Source organism: Labeo rohita, chromosome 12 (genome assembly GCF_022985175.1).
Source record: "Labeo rohita strain BAU-BD-2019 chromosome 12, IGBB_LRoh.1.0, whole genome shotgun sequence".
NCBI lineage: Eukaryota > Metazoa > Chordata > Actinopteri > Cypriniformes > Cyprinidae > Labeo > Labeo rohita.
The window spans coordinates 13,610,904-13,629,488 of record NC_066880.1 but is presented as its reverse complement, the minus strand read 5'-3'; the positions used below and the strand labels follow the sequence as shown (position 1 = coordinate 13,629,488).

The window sequence follows — 18,585 nt, the reverse complement described above, 5'->3', positions numbered from 1 at the left end:
GCTACCCTGGCATATGATCTTCAGATTCATTTTCAGAAGTGACTCACTCTTGCTTAAAAACACAAGAGCATATTTAGCCTAACAAGTTCAGGCAGAGTTCTGATGGAAATGCTAAATATAAAATGGTTGGTTTGAAATAACTTTGAAACTTGTGTCTGTCCAGCCTAGGGCTAGTACTCACTTTCTTTCATTAATTTATTCTTCAGTCCTACGTTTCTGTCATTTAGCTTTATTCGTAAATTGACTTTTTAAAATTATTCATGCATGTTTCTTGTCTTTTTGTGAAATATTCATTGGTATGATTAATACGTACCAATATGATTATTTTGAACTCATTTTATATTAAGTGTTCTTAACTGCTATGTATTTACATATCAGATATGATGCACTTATTGTGTACATATGTCTAAAAATAACATCCTGTAATCACATCTGTAGGGCCCTTTTGAAGTCCATTTCATTTATTTATTTATTCCATTTTCATTTTTCTGGATTCCATTTTTAATGGTTAAATTAATGGTTAAAACTCAGTTTTAATGGTTAAATAAAAAATATTAATCAAAAAGCATGTCTTAATTAATTGAAATCAAGAAACTTACACAATTTAACAGGAATTTATTAAAAGTAAAAAAAAAAAACATTTTTAAGGCCCTATTAAATATTTCTTTATTTCTTTATTTATTTTTTGGCCCTATGAAATCCATTTTATTTATTTATTTATTTATGTTGTTGTTGTTGTTGTTGTTGTTGTTGTTGTTGTTGTTTTTCCATTTTAATTTTTCTGGATTTCATTTTTTTCCAATTTAATTTTTCTAGACTCAGTTTTAATGGTTAAATTAAAAATATTAATAAAACACTAATTAATTGAAATCAAGAAACGTACACAATTTATTAAAAATTTAATAAAAATTTAATTTTTAAGGCCCTATGAAATATAGATATTTTTTCTTTAAATTCAGTTGTTTTTTATCCATATTTCATTACATTTTAATAAACAAAAGTATCTATAATTAATAAATTTATATATAATATATAATATTTTTTATATATATATATATATATATATATATATATATTATTTTATTTATTTCCAGAAATTTTTCGGGTAAATAAATTATGGTCAATATTTTCTTCTGGTAAATATTTTTTAAAAAAAATAATGTTTTAATAATAATTTTTTTAAGTACTATATTTCTGTCAGTTTCTTCTAGTAAACTAAAGTACTAATTAAACTAAACATGCTTAAATGGTTAAATTAAAAATATTAATAAAACACTAATTAATTGAAATCAAGAAATGTACACAATTTATTAAAAGTGTAATAAAAATAAAATTTTTAAGGCCCTATGAAATATAGATATTTTTTTCTTTAAATTCAGTTGTTTTTTTATCTATTAATGTTTCATTACACTTTAATAAACAAAAGTATGTGTGTGTATATATATATATATTATACATTATAAGAATATACATTATTTTATTTATTTTTTACAAATTTTTCTATTAAATTTTCTGGTAAATATTCTTTTAAAAAAAATGTTTTAATAATTTTATTAGTAGTAGTACTATCATTACTTTTAAGTACTATATTTCTGTCTGTTTCTTCTAGTAAACTAAAGCACTAACTAAACTAAACTGCTTGACAGGGCTTATTGCTTTTATAAAACGGTTATTCCATGTACGTAGTAATGTTTCACAAAATAAAATGGCAAATAAAGTGTAATGATATTAATACAAACAGTATTCTTCCACCAATCAATGTAGTTCCTCACTTTGTGGTTCCAACAAAGTGGTTGCCAAGCAACACACAAAAGTAAATGAAGGTGTATGTTTGTAGAGAAATTTACAACAGCTTTGAATGTGGCTCTCAGAGCAGTTCTAGATGTTATGTTTGTGTTCGTGTACTTGTATATTGTGTCGGCAGAGGCTTAAAATACTTTGAGCTTCACACACGCTTCAGTATGTGTGCAGTAAACAAAACTCTTAAACTGTGCGCGTCTGCACCATTCATTCACACAGAGACACACAGAACATGCAGGATTCATATATAAATAGTATAAATGCAGCTTAATATTCACACACTAGTGCATATTGTGTTTTTAAGTCTACTGACCTTTTGATTTATTCATCACGTTATACAGTAAATTCCATGTTTATGACTGGATTCTGCGATTCCATCTGCGTTTTCCACATTGTGGAAATCTAAGGCTCCTACATCTATAATTAATTTCCGTAGTTACATCTATAATTTCACTTCTGACCCTATTTCTACCCCTTAAACCTAATTATACCACCAAACCTGTAAAAGACTAGGCCAAATGATAAGATCCTGAAAACGTTCATATTTTAGTACCATGCTTTTTTCAAAAGGCTTTTCATTAGACATCACTGGCGCAGGGCCTCTTCCCTTTGGTCACATGGCTGGTAATAATGACATCATTGAAGCTCACCAACTGAAGTTTAATACCAGAGTCCAGGGCTGAAAGCTATAATTTAGCTTCTCGTCTTTTTGACATGCAGTCAGTCCGGTCTAATTTAGGCCTGGGTACAGCTGTGTGCAATTCTAACCATACCCTGTTAAATCTGTTTGTGTCTGTTGCTAAACTAGTGTTTTTAAACGACAACAAAAACACCTGCTGCTGTTTTATTCAGTGATCTGCTGACAGCCTTTAATGGCTCCATTACAGTTACAGACTGAAAAGGCCGCAATATTTTACTGCGTTTATCTGTTAAAAGACTAAATTGTTTTTTGTCACGTTTTGTCATATCATGTCAAAAGTCATTGTATTTCACTAACTATTTGCATCAGGTTTTCAACAAATGCAAAACTTTGTGTGCTGGGTGCTGACATCATCACAATTGGATAAGATTCTGCTGTTCGTCACATTTAAGTGTTGGACAAAGAAAAAGGCTTGTGTCTGTATCATGGATGCTGGAGTCACACTATAATGCAGTATGGAGTCACACACAACATACTGTTCAGCCTATGTGCACTCCAGGTCACAGCACAGGACTGCTTATAAAGTGTGTGTGTCTGAGATAATCATGTGTTCACTGAAAACCATTTCGGTGGACAAATACACACGCACACACTTGGCTGTCTGCTGGTATTTTATCGGCGGCTCTATCGGGGTAAACACTGTGCAGTGTTTGGAGTGGAAGGCTTTAATCAAAGAGTAATTGTTTGCATTTGGAGGTGGCTTGGCCTTTTGCCGTTGGGCATTTATGCATGAGAGGGGATATAGTTGAAATACTAGACCCAAAATGTAAAATTGTCATCATTACTGACCCTTATGTTCCTCCGCAAGGGTGTGCAAATGATGACAGAGTTTTCATATTTGTGCAAACTAATTTAAGAAATTCTGTCAGAAATTACTGTTCCAAACCTGTAAGACCTACATTCTTCTTCTGAACACAAATTAAGATATTTTTGATAAAACCTGAGAGCTTTCTGACCCTGCATAGGCAGCAACACAACTAACACGTTCAAGACACAGCATTATAAATATACTAACGACGTTATCAAACCATTACCGTTACTGACAATAAAATGCGGCATTACTATAATTTATTACAATATTACTATAATTTTATTTTTCAGTTCAACTGAATGGATGCGCAGCATACCTGTATTTGACGAACCATAAACTCTAGTGTGAAGGCACACAGTTAGCTGTCGCTTTGTCTCACACACATGCAAAGAAAGATACAAAGCGAGAGAGTCTTATATACCATGCAGATTTGACGCGCTATATGTAAACGATATTCTTTGCTGTATTTTCCTGTCAAAATGGTTAATTTGGATTTCTTTAGCTTTTAAGGAACTGCTGGTTTCTCTGGTTGTAAAATAATGCACAAACGGCTATTTCATTGGCTGGCGTTCATCTATTATTGTCCCTGTTTTGATTTCAGCAAATCAGTTTGAGTGAACACAGACAACCTGATTAATATTCATGAACCTAGCAGCTCATTAATCCTTGGTGCGTTTTATATTGTTATTAGTAGAATTCGTAGCAGCTTTGTTGTCTTATCAGTATCATTTTAAGCTTTTTTCCCTTTTTTTTTATAGAAACACTAAATTACAAACAATATCTTAAGCAACACCACCAGTCCTAGGTCCAGTCAACATGACAAATATGCATTCATACATGGCTATTCTAATTACTAAGGTTCTAATTACCAAAGTATAATTCTAAATGATCACAATATCTTATTGTAATGCTTGACTGACTGATGGTAAGTGTCAGATATTTAAAATGAACTTACATCAAGCTTTATGATATATTTATATCAGCTATTTAATATCATATTAGTCCGGTGAGTAAACTAAAAAATGTATACATTTCATTTAAATTTCATTCTGTTAAAATGTTTAATATTGGGGGCATCCAAGTTTTTTGACATGATCTTTTTTTTTTTTTTTTTTTTATAAAGTAACACAATAGTTACTTTCCCTGGTAATTAGTTACTTTTATAATGATGTAACTCTAATTATATAACTATAATTAATTACTTTTTAAAAGTAACATGTCCAACACTGGTAAGGACATCGATGAAAGAGTCCATGTGACCTCAGTAGTTCAAACCTTAATGATGTGTGCAAAGAAAGCAAAAATAATTACTTTATTCAGCCATTTCTTTTCTTCTGTGCCAGTCTCTGACCTCAAATGTTTCTGGCAAGGATTGAGCAGGCTTCGCCTGGTGGACAATAAAACAGTTGAGAAAATCTCATAGACTTACATTACACTGTACAGGACAAGCACAGATGACATTTCTACAAAAAAAAACAAAAAAAAAAAAGTAAAAACTAGTATGTTTTCACCATAAAGTCTTGTTATAGAATCACAGAACATGAAATCTCTTTGCAGAGCTCTTGTTTTTTTTGGTTATTTATGGCAGCTGCCAACACCGCACGATGGACATTTGGCCTCATCTCATTTGGCTCATGAAGTTCAGGTTAAGCTCTTTTTAAACGCTCTTATTATCACTTAGATGGACGATCAGTGCAAGCCAAATTTAACATGATTAATGAATTTGTGCTGTCGCACCAACATCGTACTCTCATTATACTCATTATCCTAATCATTACAAAAACACAGGATGCCCCCCTTTCCAAAACTTCCCAAATAAAAGCCATAAAGTTGACTCATTTTATTTTAATACCATGTATTTGAGTCTCTTATACATTATTCAGAGACATAGAGAGCCACTTTGTGAAGCATTATGAATAATCAATAAGCAAACCTCAGTAATACATCTTATAAAGAGATCATTTCTCCCTTGACTGTAGAGCAGATTACAGTCGTACAGACGGTAAAGCGCGTTTTTTATACGGACCTCCCGGTGAGGTCAACGCTGTCTGGGGGCTGAACGTTATTGACGGAGTGCTTTAGCATCTGCTTGTGTCCTTGTGTGGTGCTGACTCCATTTGACCTCTACACACACACACACATATCCAAGGTGAGAGTTGTAAGCTTTGTGTTTTACCCTGATGGGACTCCAGGGTCCTCGTCTATCACACTGTTACACCCAGAACATCCATAATTTACAGCTGAAGATTCAGAGGAAGCGTGTTTCAAGTGTAGGCTTGTTTCATGTGTGTTGGTGGACATTTCAGCGTCTGCATTGGTGTGCGAGAGCATGTTTGCTCACTTCTGTACATCAGCCAGCCCCAACCTGATTATCTCTGCTGCTCACAAAGGCTGAAGATGTAGTTTCTGCTGAGTTAGCGTACAGGTGAATGAACTTTTCTCTCTTTCTGTATCTTGTTTTTTTCCATTTTCACAAGGGAGCATATAACAAGAGTAGTTAGTGAGGATCAAGAATGTCAAGTGAATAATTTACTTGGACGTTCTTATTATTTATTTAGTCTTTTCTGTGTGCTGGACAGATTATGTGGTTTAAGGGTCCTTTGAGGGGGTATTTACACTAGGTCATTTTTCATATTTACAGGATCATGAAAAGACTTAAGTATAAACGCATCTGGTTGCTCAGGCTGCACATATGAAGTTTTCTCTTCTTCAGCATAAGGTATTGCAGGAGCCTTGCAGTCATCGATGTGAAACCTAGAAAGAATGACTTCAAATCTCAAACACTACAGTGGAAAATTTCACTAGCCTCATCATAGAAGTGAACTTTGTTTGCATATAGCATGGGGGTAGTAGATCAGATTTATATCTGATATGTGGAGACGCATTTATGTTGCCAAGTATAAATGGATTGTGCATACCCAATCCGACAGCAATACGATCGATCCAAATGCATGAAGTGACTAAGTGTAAATGGGTTGGTAAATGTGTATAAATGTTTGTTCTGTGGTTGTTTCAGGAGAGTGGAGGGCTGTGGAAGGAGAAGAGGAGGAAGAAGAGGATTGTGGGCCATCTTGGGACAGCGAAACTGAAGATTCTTTGGGTATTTACTGCATGTCATGAAGAAGACAGCTGTGCTACTACATTTAGTCGCAATTGACCCTTCGCAAAAACCCGCCTTTCTTAGTTACTGTTGCTATGTCTGACAAACAATGCCGTTCTCACACTACACATCATGTTCTAACACAGTGACACATTATTGTAGATACATTGCGGAACAAAGAGGAAACTGTAAACACTCCGACTGGCAAGACAGAAAAGTTACTTTTGGTATAAATCAAGGTCTCAGCTTTAAAATGTTGTAATTTTTTAAAGAAAATTCAAACAATAAATACCTTTTTGTGGCTCTTTAATGTGTTGTGACAGATCAGTTTATTGCCTTATTAGATCAATGACACGCCAACCGATCGTCTTTTCTTCTTTGCTCACAGCACGGAAAAAAACATGAATGAACATCAAAATCGTATTTTATTTTAACCGTGGAAAGACGTCAATACACACAATGTTTCAAGTCCACCGAAGTTAATCTACTTCGGACAGAATGGCGGATTCTGCGTTATGATTGGTCAGATCGCCTGTCAATCAAGCTGTTTGTGAAGGGTCAATTGACTACTTATTTTTTAATGGAATTTTGCGGTGTTTGTTATAAATAATTTATTATTTTATTAATCTCTTCTCTGATGACATGTGCATTGGCCAACCTGATCTCATGACGAAAACGTATCTGTGGGAACTTTTCGTATTATGCAAAATACGTACCGCCATGTACGTTTCGTGACATATTTGATGTGAAATGTCCACTGAGTGGCGCTAAAAAAAAGTTAGGTTTTTTTCCTGGAACAGTTGAACGTACTTGTTATGTTTTATGTGATGTTCTGAATTGAAATGTCCGTTGAGTTATAACTCTAATGCTCCGTGACGTTTTAAAATAATGTACCATCTGTACACCTAAACCTACCCGACAGTGTAAATAGAAGAGAATGTGACGTAAAAACGCAAGCGCAAGCATGCCATTTTAGCTTTTTTTTGTCATGTTTTTCACGGGATTCATAGCCAAGGATTCCGTATTCTAAGTCCAGTTGCATGCCGGCTGAGCTACTGAGCAAGCTTGTTACATCTGGAAAGCTGTGTATGAAAACGATTGCAAGTGCTGGCTGTTTTACCGCCTCTGCTGTTAATTTCTGTTGGAAACAACAGTGATTTAATCAATTCCTGATGGACCAAAATCCAAAAAGGACCAAAAGTCCTGTCCTTCTTTTTTTTTCTTGCACGTGAAGCAGTTTCAGTTGTGTATGCATCACAATAGAAGACAAAAGATGATCCGTTTCTTACTGACAGCGGTCATATTATCACAGGTGAAATCCAGTCATTTACACTGACCAAAATTATAAATGCAACACTTTGTTTTTGCCCCCATTTTTCATGAGCTGAACTCAAAGATCTAAGACTTTTTCTATGTACACACAAGGCCTATTGGGTTGGGTTCCAAAAAGCAGTCAGTAACTGGTGTGACCACCATTTGCCTCACGCAGTGCAACACATCTCCTTCGCATAGAGTTGATCAGGTTGTTGATTGTGACTTGTGGAATGTTGGTCCACTCCTCTTCAATGGCTGTGCAAAGTTGCTGGATATTGGCAAGAACTGGAACACCCTGTCCTATACGCCGATCCAGAGCATCCCAAACATGCTCAATGGCTGACATGTCCGGTGAGTATGCTGGCCATGCAAGAACTGGGATGTTTTCAGCTTCCAGGAATTGTGTACAGATCCTTGCAACATGGGGCCGTGCATTATCATGCTGCAACATGAGGTGATGGTCGTGGATGAATGGCACAACAATGGGCCTCAGGATCTTGTCGCGATAGCTCTGTGCATTCAAAATGGCATCAATAAAATGCACCTGTGTTCGTTGTCCATAACATACGCCTGCCCATACCATAACCCCACCGCCACCATGGACCACTCGATCCACAACGTTGACATCAGCAAACCGCTCACCCACACGACGCCATACACACTGTCTGCCATCTGCCCTGTACAGTGAAAACCGGGATTCATCATGAACACCTCTCCAAAGTGCCAGATGCATTTCCCAACTCAAGTCAGTTACGATGACGAACTCGTCGAGACCCCGATGAGGACAACGAGCATGCAGATGAGCTTCCCTGAGGCGGTTTCTGACAGTTTGTGCAGAAATTCTTTGGTTATGCAAACCGATTGTTGCAGCAGCTGTTCGGCTGGCTGGTCTCAGACGATCTTGGAGATGAAGATGCTGGATGTGGAGTTCCTGGGCTGCTGTGGTTACACGTGGTCTGCGGTTGTGAGGCCGGTTGGATGTACTGCCAAATTTTCTGAAATGCCTTTGGAGCCTGCTTATGGTAGAGAAATGAACATTCAATTGACGGGCAACAGCTCTGGTGGACATTCCTGCAGTCAGCATGCCAATTGCACTCTCCTTCAAAACTTACGACATCTGAAGCATTGTGCTGTGTGATAAAACTGCACATTTTAGAGTGGCCTTTTATTGTGGCCAGCCTAAGGCACACCTGTGCAATAATCATGCTGTCTAATCAGCATCTTGATATGTCACACCTGTGAGGTGGATGGATTATCTTGGCTTACTAACACAGATTTAGACAGATTTGTGAACAATATTTGTGAGAAACAGGCCTTTTGTGTACATAGAAAAAGTGTAAGATCTTTGAGTTCAACTCATGAAAAATGGGGGCAAAAACAAAAGTGTTGCGTTTATAATTTTGGTCAGTCTAATAAGGAATCCACGTGATTTTTGGCAAAATACCTCCCCTTGTTCAAGTTTCATAACACTGGAAAATGAAGCCATTGCAGTTGTTGCTCAATGGCTGCCGGCTTGGTTTTATATCCTATTGTTATAAAACAATCACTTGACCTTGTTTCCTGGAGCATTCACATTCTCTTGTGGCACAGTGACACACTTGAGCTTTATTTAAACTGATTTGGTTGAGGTCAGATTTGCACTGCTTTTACAACAGTTCTGCGCTGGAGTCCACTGCAATAATGCTAAGCTATTATTGATAAGTCATGGTTCTTCATTACCAGTCTTTATAAAGTCTCAATGGGGAGCTGTTCTAGTCCGTACTTAGCATACAGTCTCATTCTTTGTGCATCACTGATGCTTGTCAGTCACTTTAGGGGCAACCGTTAATTAAAGCACAGCAACATAGTGGAATGTTTTGCGTTTAGGTCCAGTCATGTATTTTGGGTTGAGTACGTTGTACAATACAATGTTAAAGGGAGAGTTCAACCAAAAATGAAAATTCTGTCATTAATTACTCACCAATCGTTTATCTTCAGAGCACAAATTAAGATATTTTTGATGAAATCTGAGAGCTTTCTGATGCTACAGCAACACAACTGACACATTCAAAGTCCAGAAAGGTTGTAAGGACATTGTTAAAACAGTTTATGTGACATCAGTGGTTCAACATTAATGTTATGAAGCTGTAAGAATACTTTTTGTGCACAAAGAAAACCAAAATAACAGCTATATTCGACAATTTCTTCTCTTCCGTGTCAGTCTTCGACGCACATTAACAAGAGTTCACACGTACCACGACACATGCATTGCTGTCTATACAGGGTCAGAAAGCTCTTGGATTTCATCAAAAATATCTTAATTTGTGTTCCAGATGAATGAAGGTCTTACAGTTTTGTAACGACATGGGGGCGAACTAACCCTTTAAGTGCTGGATCCAGCTGTACATTTCCTGTGTTTACAACCAACAAGAGCCCAAGGCCTTGATAAATCCCTTTTGGAGCGTCTCAGGAGATCCGAGAACTCCCTTTGCTGCCTCGTTTTAAAATAGACAGCTGTTTCTGTCAAATTTTCAAAACAAAATATGGAAAAGTCAATCTTCTCAACATATTTTTTACAATGTGCATGATATTTAATTAGAATTCAGAACTCTTGCTCTCGTTCAAAGCTTTTGTAAATGTTTTAAAGCTGCACATCAGTAATTGTGGCAGCTGTCAAACAGACCTCGCTATCAAACCTCGTGTTTATGTAGTTGTACCACTTTCTCAGGCGCAGATTACTTCTGGAAGTTTCTCTGAAGCTGTTGGGTTGTGGGATTTTGAATGTTCGTTCTTTTGTTGTGATTAATTGAATTTGGCTTTAGCGTGTTCTTGTATGTAGCATATTTCTGACCTGATTAGTTCCGTTGTAACGGCCTAACTCTTTATTTAGTGAATGTTTAGGTATGATAAATGCCCTCAATCAATAAATAACTCTCCAGACTCTAGTGTGCGGTTTTGACTCGCCTCATAAATACCTCCTCTAATGAGAGAAGGAGAGAAATTTCTCATTAACAGACTGAAGGTTGAGCCTGCTTAATTTAACAGCTTTACCGTTGGTTACCGTGGTAATTACAGCCCCGCTTCTCTTTGATCTCGCCAGACAATGTTTCCCAGATTCTCCAACTCATCAGAGAAACAGCTGCTATATCAGAGAGACCCTCTCTATGGCAGGGAAATGAGAGACAGCTCCTCCATCACATGACACACGCTCTGAAGTCTGGATTTACAACTGGTGCCTTTGTTGAACACAATGTGGGTGATTCCTGGGAGATTTCAGAGGGACTGGGGGGTAAAACAGCATGCAGAAGCGTAAAGGGGTAGTTCACCCAAAAATGAAATTCTGTCATCGTTTATTCTCCACATTTTTCATGCTGCTCCAGAAATTACAACGCCCCATAAAAGTAGCTTATATGGCTTGTATACTATACTCCACTTCCAAATTTTAGTCTGAGTCATATGTGAACCTGGTCCACAAAACCAGTCATAAGTAGCATGGGTATATTTTTAGCAGTAGCCAACAAAATATTGTATGGGTCATTATCGATTTTTCTTTTATGCTTAAAATCAGTAGGATATTATGTAAAAATCATGTTCGATGATGATATTTTGTAAATGTCCTACTGTAAGTAAACTTAATTTTTGATTAGTAATAAGCATTGCTAAAAACTTAATTTGGACAACTTCAGAGGTGATTTTCTCAGTATTTTGGTTTTTTTGCGCCCTCAGATTTTCAAATAGTTGTATCTCAGCCAAATATTGTCCTATCAGGGCAATACACTTACTTTTCTTTTTAGGAGCACAGTCAAAATTTTAGGAGCACCTTCTAATCAATAATCACAAAAAATGATCAAAAATTAGCCGTCCCATTATGAGGTGATATTTGACTCCTTAAAGTAATTTAAAGGGGAATTTTGTTTTTAACCTTTATAATGGCATTTTTCTAACTTAATTAAAAGGATGGCATCTTTTATGTCAAATGTTTAAAAATATGTGTTTTATAAGATTTTTAAAAGTTTTAATTAAAACAATAGAATAAGAATAAGTTACCAGTCAAATGAAATCAGTATTAACAAAATTAATTTGTACTACAGAGATGGCATAGAAGAACACAAAAGTGGGGTGTAGGTGTATTTTCATAAGTTAAATGAGGCTCAGAGGTGGCATAAGTGCAGTCAAATTCATTAATTCATGTTGACATTAATGTTTTAAATATAACATTTTGACTATAAAAATATGAAATTAAAAATGATTTTATGATTTTGAATCATTCATTCATTTGATTCGTTCAAACGGCTGATTCATTCAGGAATCAAGCTTTATTTTTCATTTTTCATTCATAAAACTGCTGTGTTTGACTGGAGATGAGCAGCGGCTCAGTTGTGACTTGTTTCAAACTATTTTTGACGACCAAATAGAGCAAAAGGAGGCAATAGTGTTATAGTCAGACAATGTAAGTCACTCAATATGAACGTCTTGTTTAACTGTTGTATAAAATCAATATCTCATTTACAAACTCCCTTAAAAATCATTAAAAGCTGTCACTCATCTTAGTTCATCGCAATCTCTACAAAGTTCTGTTATAATTAACAAAGCTCTCTACACTGCACAATGAATCTCCTATTTACGCTCTCTCTACACTTTGTTTATGAAAGGATTCGTGAGATATGTCTGTGATACATTACTCAATGTTGCAAAAACGCGACTAAAATGATCGCCCTGCCTATCCTAACAAACCGTACATCAATGGAAAGCTTATTTATTCAGCTTTCAGATGATGTATAAATCTTAATTTCAAAAAACTTATGAATGGTTTTGTGGTCTGAGGTCACACATGGCTACTTCTTTGATGTTTTCTTGGTACTTCGGCAGCCCTTTCTCTTATATTTGAAAAAGGGTAATTCAAACATCCCGCCTAACATCTCCTTTTGTGTTCCACAGAAGTCATGCAGGATTGGAATGACATGAGTAAAGATGACTGAATTTTACATTTTAGCTGATCTATCCCTTTAACCCCAAGAGCAATGAGCCAGAACACACTTATGTCTGTGGATTTAAAACTAATGTTGGTCACTGATCGCACAACGGACCATGTTTATGTGCAAACAGACTTTCTTCTACCCTATCTAGACAACCAATCCTCTTATTACTTCTTAAAAGCTACCTGAGTTCACCCTTAAATCCCTAGGGTCCCCAAACCTGAACAAGTACTGAGGCAGGAGTATCTGCATAAGCTTTGATGCTCAGTTTCATATTCTCTAACATTAAAAATGTGCATATTATAACAGGCTTCTTTTCCCTGGCCTCTCTGTTCAGATATTATACACAGATTTGAAGACTGAGATCTTTAACCACACCTTCTGTCGTTCAGGAAAACTTGATGCAGGTCTTTGACGTTGGCCCTCCTTGCGTTGGCTTCCTCTCTTTTGTTCTTTGTTTGTACCTTTTTAGTTTATTTGCTTAATCCACAGGTACTGAGTGAGGTCGTTCCAAATCTGTAACACAAATTAACATTTTTTTTGATAAAATCTGAGAGTTTCTGACCTTGTATAGACAACAGTGGTACTACCACGTTCAAGGCCTAAAGAGCTAGTAAGGACATTGTTAAAATAATCCATGTGACATAAAAAAAATCTTAATTTGTGTTCTAAAGTTTAACAAAGATCTTGTTCAGCCGTTTGGAACGACATGAGGGTGAGTAATTAATGATAGAATTTTCATTTGGGTGAACTATTCCTTTAAAAGAGGAGTAAAAATAAACATAACACAATAAAAACTATTAAAGGTAGCATTAGCAAAGATTAGTAGACTACCGTTACACCACGCAACCCCTACTACTGAGAGGCAAAGAAAAGTAAGTGGAGGGAAATTTGGAAATGAGGGCATAGTGATGAAATTAGGGAAGCGTGGTGTGATGGGAGTTGGTTGAAGATGGAGTGTGGGTTTATGCAGTCTTCTCTGCTGTGTGACCTACTTAATGAATACAAATGTCACACCAAACAGCAAAAGGTCATTTAAAGGTTCTATAAGGTGACTCACATAGACTTAGCCTCTGGCCACAGGTTTTTACACTTTCATTATGGTTTCTTGGCCTTCCTTATACACCCCCTGATCATTTAATCTGGGTGAATGCTATTATCAAAGAGCAGTCCTCACCTACTTATTCTAGAAGCTAATTTTGAGCTACAATTACCCATCTGAATTCATAATTGTAGCACTTGCCCCCCCTCCTACTGTGGACGTTCAGGCAACGTCAACCCAAGTGCTGAGAGTCTTTTTGACTGTCGCAGTCACTTCCTCTCCAACACTTCACCGTAGAGGTGACACACACTGAGTTGCCCTTGGCGACTGCATTCCGTGGGTCAAAGTTCAATACCTTGATTTACAGCATCCTGTCTGGTCGGCTCTGCGGAAATGAGGCTCCTCACCACAGTGTCTTCAAGAAAAAAAAAATCACTGCCAAGAGAAATTATGACACACTGTTATATTTTGACTCCTGCATTTCCATGAAATTTTTCAACCGTTCTTTCCTGAAGCATTCAGACGGAAAATATTGACAGAGAAGTATGATTTGGAACGTTTTTTATTTAATTTAATTATAATAATCGTTTTAATTTAGTGTAACAGTGTTTTCCATAAAATTCACAAGCTCCAAAAATGACAAAAAAAGCCATAAAGCGGTTTAATTTGCAGTTTGTTACTCCAGATTTGACATTAGTTCAGGGCCCTATGAAATCTTTTATTTTTCCCAAATTCTGTTTTATTTTTTTCCAAATGTAATTTCTGTTTTAATAGTTAAATTATATTTTATTAATCAAAAGCATGTGTAATTAATTAAAATCATGAAATGTACAAAAAAAAAAATTTAAGGCCCTGTATAATGTTTTATTTTATTATTTTTTTTTAATCAAAAAATCTTTTTTTTTTTTTGTTTTGTTTTCTTTGTTTGCTTGTTGTTGTTTTTTTACCATTCGTTTTTTTTACCATGGTTTAATTTAATTTTAGTAATTAAAAGCATATCTAATTGATTTTGTAAAAAAAAAAATATATGAATTTATTAATAGTATGAATTTATTTACCAGAAAAATGTGAATACAGAACACATTATATATATATATATGTGTGTTCTGTATTCACATTTTTCTGGTAAATAAATTCAGTTCTGGTATATAATTTTTCTGGTAAATATTCCTAAAACAAAAATCATGTTTAGTAATATTTTTTTTTGTAGTAGTAGTAGTACTATCATTACATTAAGTAATATATTTCTGTCACAGTTTCTTCAAGTTAAACCCGAACTTTTTTGTTTTGATGGGTTACAGTGAAGACCTTTAAGTATCTGTTTGTATATGATATGAATATAGCATTTCTCAAAAGAAACAGTAAAATGTTCATGAAGTGACTCTCAGAACATCAAATCAGAAGATCAAATTCTATAACATTCCGGGTTATACAGTAAATTCCATTTTTATGACATTGCGGAAATCAGGGCCCTACTCAAGTCTTAAGATCGTCGTTGAATTCGAACCTAGTGTGTGGCGTTTTGACTCAATACTACAAAAAGATTTGAAGGCTAAATTTTTCAATGAATAACTTAAATTTTATTGTGTTCCTCACATAAAAATATTAAAACGTTTGGAACATGCTTCATAAATCATATAGACTATCAGATACTTTTGTTGTTTTCCTGACATTCTTCATTCCCATTCACTTTTATTGTTTAGAAAAGAGCAGCCAGGATATTCTGTTAAATATCTTTCAGCAGCATACATGGGAGACATTCCTTTATGCATGCAGTTATTTACATCAAAATGGTTTAGTCAGTGAGAATATTTTTGGTTCTGTATTCTCTCGTCTTTCTAATGTGAGATGCTTTTCTTATTGATTAGTCCACATCTGCGTGTACAGGCAAGCCTGTAGTTTTGAAATTGGAATAGATTTTTTCCCCTCCACATTGATTGGCTCAGGTGACAGCTAATTACTCAAGAGTGTGTTTGTGCGTGTGTTATGCAGAGTTGATATTATTTCATGTGGTTCTTTTGTTACGGTGCTCTGCTTGACTGACGTGTTTTAACATCTGCTGTATTGTTCCTGCAGAGCACGGTCTTTTTGCAGGCGCATGTACGTAGCGTGTTACGATGTACTGGCATGTTTGTGCTTTCATTTCCTCTGGTTAATATTTTGTTGCTTTGGCTGTCACAAGATAAGATACTGCAGGTGTGTGTGTGTGTAAGTGTGAGCCACGTTCCTGCAAAAACTGTCTGTAAGTCTGCTGTGGAGATGCACAGTCTCTTCTAAACAAGGAAGATGGGCAAACAGTGCTGTGTTTTCTCTGAAAATGTCTCCTCTTCTGAGAGAGACAACTGACCTTTCACTCAAACACACACACTTATACACATCCAGCAACGCAGTAAGATGTTTTTACTGCTTCATGTGAGGCATCCAGATCTGTCTTCATCCAATCAACAGCTGATGTATAGAACCAAGTCCCCCAGCCTACTTTTTTATTCTGTTTACTTTTTAATGTTCTGTTTCACTCCTATGTACTTCACAATATAGTAGAAAAGATTTGTTGCTACTTACATACATTTTCAGTTTGACTTTCAAACAACTGGTATGAAGTGTCCAATACACAGGAAAGCTAAAAAAAAAAAAAAAAAAAAAAAAAAAAAAACATAAATGAGGATAATGCTTCCTCTGGATACATTTTTGAAATGACAGTCTAAATGTTGTCATATCAAACAGATAAGTGGACTTGGCTAAGAATGTTTTGCATGTGCAGTTTAAACATACGTTTCATCACAGTAGATGCATATAAACAATTCTGACTTTATAACTTGCAATTGCAAGTTTATATCTCACAATTCTGAAGCCAGAATTGTGAGATATAAACTCGCAATTGCAAGTTATAAAGTCAGATTTGTTTATATCTTTTGCGAGACTTTCTTGCAAATGCGAGTTTGTATCTTGGAATTCACAATTGCAATTGTGAGGTTTTTTTTGTGAGTTATGAGTTATAAAGTCCAATTCTTAGGAAAAAAGACTATGTTTCAGAATTGCTGTTTTATAGCTCACAATTCTGAGTTTATATCAGAAAAAGTTAGAATTGGGAGATATAACCTCGAGATGTATACCTAGCGATTGCAAGTTTCTATCTTACGATTCTGAGAAAAAAGTCAGAATTGCGAGTTCCAAAATCAGAATAGAAGAATATAAACTTGCAATTCTGACTTTTTTTTATTCTCGCAATTCTGAGTAAAATATAAACTCGCAGTTACGAGTTATAAAGACCAATTCTGAGAGGGGAAAAAACTTGCGATATAAACTCACAATTCTGATGAAAAAAAGGTCAGAATTGTGAGTTACGAGTTATAAAATCCAGTTCTGAGGGGGGAAAAAAGACTGATATGTTCTTAGAATTGCAATTTTATAGCGCATAATGTTGCAAACTCACATTTGCATGTTATAATGTCAGAATTGCAAGATAAACTCACAATTCTGAGAAAAAAAAGTCATAATTGTGAGTTGTTGTTTTTTTTTTTTTTTGCAATTGTGAGTTTATATCACACAATTTAGAAAAAATGTCAGAACTGTGAGATATAACCTCCCGATTATATATACCTATCAATTGTGATTTTATATCTTACAATTCTGGGAAGAAAGTCAGTGAGTTATAAAGTTAGAATAGCACAATATAAACTCTCTCAATTCTGAATTTTTTGTTTCCACAATTTTCAAGTTTATTCTGACTTTTTTTTTTTTTTGGGGTAAAAAAAAAAAAAAAAAGTCACAACTGATATGTTCTCAGAATTGTGCAATTTTGACTTGCATTTGCATGTTATAGTCAAAATTGTAATATAAACTTGCAATTCTGAGAAAGTTGTAATTGTTGAGTTTTTTTGTGAGTTTATATCATGCAATTGAAAAAAAAAAAAGTCAGAACTGTAAGTTTATATCTTACAATTCTGAGAAAAAAGTCAGAATTGTGAGTTTGTATCCAACAATTCTTAGGAAAAAAAAAAATTTAAATCGTAAGACACAAACTCACAATTGCGAAGAAACAAAGTAAGAAATGTGAGATATAAACTGGGTCAATGTACACTTCCAGTCAAAAGTTCAGACACACTTGATTTAAAGTTAGTTTTGTAGACAAATATAAATTGTGCCTACAAATAATTATTTTATTAAAGCTACATAATTCTAATACTTTCATTTTGCATTATTTCTTTTATTATTTCAGTTTGAAAGATTTGTGATAACCACATGTGTCCAGACTCTTTTGACTGAGAGTGTAATTAAGAACTAAAATTAAGTAGGAAAGCTTAAAAAACATAAATAATGCTTCCCCTGGGTAAATTGATGAAATAACACTCTGTGTTGTCATATCAAACAGATCAGTGGACTTTCTCTTTTGAGACGGAAAATTCTCGTTAAATTTTCTGAAGGAACTTGGCTAAGAATGTTTAGCATGTGCAGTTTATTGTCTCTTCATCTTTTCCCTATTTTGTTTATTTTCACACGTGTTAACGACTTCACAGCTTGCCCAGAACAACAGGGGAATTAGCCAGCGCAGGCTTGATTAAACAAGCGAAAATATGCTACGACAGACCGGTGTTGTGTTTAGAGATCGGAAAGTTTGTAGAGGCATAGAGATATGACAGATGTGCTGTGTATGTAAGTGTGTGTGTGTGTGTGTGTGTATCTGTGGCAGTCGGAGCTCATGGCCGCTGGATATGGATGTTCTAGCCAGAAACGGCCGTGTGTGTCCACCTCTCTTATCTCCTGCAGATCCCTTCCTTTCATCTCCTTTCAGACCTACGGGGTACTGGACAACCCCTCCCTAAAATATAGTCCCCCGCAACACACACACACACACACACTCCA

The 18,585-nt window shown here is 35.4% G+C and overlaps 1 protein-coding gene across 7 annotated transcripts in view; it reads left to right on the top strand.

Annotated features, from left to right (window-relative positions):
- The window catches only part of znf438 (zinc finger protein 438), a 59,690-nt gene that overhangs the window by 34,871 nt on the left and 6,234 nt on the right, over positions 1-18,585 (top strand). For 6 of the 7 annotated variants that reach the window (XM_051124250.1, XM_051124253.1, XM_051124251.1 and 3 more), the window contains one exon: positions 6,328-6,411. The exons of the other annotated variant lie outside the window; for it this stretch is intronic. The gene's annotated coding sequence lies outside the window, so the exon portion shown is untranslated. The remainder of the gene's footprint in view (positions 1-6,327; positions 6,412-18,585) is intronic. 7 annotated transcript variants of the gene reach the window in all.